This window comes from Panulirus ornatus, chromosome 58 (assembly GCF_036320965.1).
Source record: "Panulirus ornatus isolate Po-2019 chromosome 58, ASM3632096v1, whole genome shotgun sequence".
Taxonomy (NCBI): Eukaryota; Metazoa; Arthropoda; class Malacostraca; order Decapoda; family Palinuridae; genus Panulirus; species Panulirus ornatus.
This window is the reverse complement of record NC_092281.1, coordinates 33,516,990-33,519,818: the sequence shown is the minus strand read 5'-3', so window position 1 is coordinate 33,519,818 and position 2,829 is coordinate 33,516,990. Positions and strand designations below refer to the sequence as shown.

Below are 2,829 nucleotides of genomic sequence, written 5' to 3'. Positions count from 1 at the left end.
AAGAAACAGACGTATTTTTCTATAGTCTGGTTAGCTCAGTGGTAGAGCGTGAGTCTCACACACTCAAGGTCGTGGGTTCGAGACCCACACCAGGCATAGTTTTTGTCTTTTTCTTGTTTCATTTTGTCCGCATCACATGTGTGCAACATTCAGTATGTTCGTCCAACGTTATAGTGAAGATCTTCACAATAAATTGGGGTTTTCGACCTTATCTGAAAGGGTCAGGTCCACCAAGACGTCCTTGAAATCTTCCAGAAGCTTCTGGCGATCCTCCTCCAACTGCTGGGCACATCAGAGTTAACATGGGCCGGACATCGGTTGTGGAACGACTTAATCTGCTTCCGGTAGTTAGCAGGGATGATAATGAGGGCTCTGACCTCATACCAGGTCAGCTTAGTTCCAGTCTATTGCTTAGTTCCAGTCTATTGCTTAGTTCCAGTCTATTGCTTAGTTCCAGTCTATTGCTTAGTTCCAGTCTATTGCAACGACAATAAAAAAGTAAAACTCATTTCTTCGTGGAAAATTGAGAGGAAAAGACGAGAGGAACATGGAGACTTACTCTGTGGTTATCTTGCCGGCAAGTCGGCAACGGTCTGTCAAACAGTATTTTGCCGTGGTAATCTCAGTGCTTCATATAATACAAAGTCACAAAATATGTTCTTGGGGGCGTAGCTCAGTGGTAGAGCACTCGCTTGGCATGCGAGAGGACCCGGGTTCAAACCCCGGCGCCTCCATTTTTTATTTGGGAAATTCATTGTTTTCAGTCTTGTGTGTGTGTGTCTGTATATATATATATATATATATATATATATATATATATATATATATATATATATATATATATATATATATATATATATATATATATATATATATATATATATATATATATCGTTCGATCAGTCAAGTTAAGCAACGTTGGGTCTGGTCAGTACTTGGATGGGTGACCGTCTGGGAACACCAGATGCTGTTATCCCTGGGGATAGGGAAGAAAGTATACTTGCCACGTATTCCCTGCGTGTCGTACAAGGCGACTAAAAGGGTAGGGAACAGAAGGCCGGAAATCCTTTACTCTCATTTTCAATTTTTCTAAAGACGGAACAGAGAAGGCATAAAGATATTGTAAAGATGTAACTAATATAAGATATAAGAATGAATGGAAGATATGGATGTAGCTGAAACAAGGAGTAATGAAGATTAAGGTGCAATGAAAATTATTCTGTAGTGAAGATAAATATATAAGTTGAGATTTTGTATTGAACATCAAGAAGTAATGATAATGATGAGAGTGTAGTGACGATTAGGGTTTAGTTAGGGAGTAGTGACAATTGCCTTTACAATGATAATAAGGGAGTAACACAATGAGGAACACAAACTTTACAAAGCTACGTTCAAGTCAGACTTTGAACTAAGTTCGGTAAACAGAAGGATGATGTTAAGATGAGAGTGTAGTGAGGAAGAGTATAGTGATGATAAGGATATTGTCAAGATAGGTTGTAGTGAAGATACGAATGTAGTGAAGATACGAATGTAGTAGAGATAAGGGTTATTAAAGAGTAAAGTTTATATGAAATGATTATGTAGTGAAGATAAAAATTATTTTTAGTGAACATTAGAGAGTACAATGATGATGGTATGGTAGAAGCAACTGTGTGGTGAAGAAGAGGGTATAGTGAAGATATAATTTAGTGCAATGGATCATGCATTACAAAGTTGTGTCTATCCGCACACGTGTTACACGTCCCAGGTAAAGATATATTCTAGAGATAGTGTATATCTAACATACATATGTGTTTTATAGATATTTATAAAAAGTTTTCCTGAGGGACAATACCTAAGACTTTCGTATTAAAGTTGATCAGTTGTAAGTGATCAAGCATTACAAAGGTGCGTCCATTGCCACAGGTGCTACTGATCCCGGGTAAAGGTATTTTACAATTTTTGTTTCCTTAACCCTTCTAGTTATCAATGCTTCATCTCTGGCTTGATCCTTGCAAGTGACATTTATGTGTGTAATTCTCTTTATTCTTATCATATAATCAGTCAGTTGAGGTGCAGAACACGCTTTTCTTCCTGGTCACTCCACTCTGTCGCATACTATTATTCAGAAGGTGTTACCGGACTCAACCCGTACGTCGTTACACCAGGAATGACAAGTAACCTTGGGGAAAGGCTGTATCATCGACCAGGGAAGGGAAGAAATAGCACAGTTTCATCGAAAACCTTTTTGCTTCATAGATATGTGCCATCATCCCCTGCTCCTGTGTGGAGTGCAGCAGCCACCAAGGTGTAGGAGTGTCATCAAAGGTGTGCTGGTGATGTGTGGTAATAATAATACGAAGGTGTAGGAGTGTCATCAAAGGTGTGCTGGTGATGTGTGGTAATAATAATACGAAGGTGTAGGAGCGCCATCAAAGGTGTGCTGGTGATGTGTGGTAATAATAATACGAAGGTGTAGGAGTGTCATCAAAGGTGTGCTGGTGATGTGTGGTAATAATAATACGAAGGTGTAGGAGCGCCATCAAAGGTGTGCTGGTGATGTGTGGTAATAATAATACGAAGGTGTAGGAGTGTCATCAAAGGTGTGCTGGTGATGCGTGGTAATAATAATACGAAGGTGTAGGAGCGCCATCAAAGGTGTGCTGGTGATGTGTGGTAATAATAATACTACTGTTCACACCATCACCTGGGCTGAGACTCAGGACCTGTTACCCTCCTCCTGAGAAGGACTATTTTTGTGTCCCTACTCATCACACTCTCGACCTTCTTACTATCTTCAAACGATCGGAAATAAAGGCAGATCGTAACTCCGTTAATGAGGTAATAAAT

At 39.5% G+C, this 2,829-nt stretch overlaps 1 non-coding gene across 1 annotated transcript; it reads left to right on the top strand.

The window, feature by feature from the left end:
• Positions 1-662: 662 nt before the first annotated feature.
• On the top strand, positions 663-734 carry TRNAA-GGC (transfer RNA alanine (anticodon GGC)). The gene has a single exon. It is a non-coding gene; the product is annotated as a tRNA-Ala (tRNA).
• Positions 735-2,829: the final 2,095 nt, after the last annotated feature.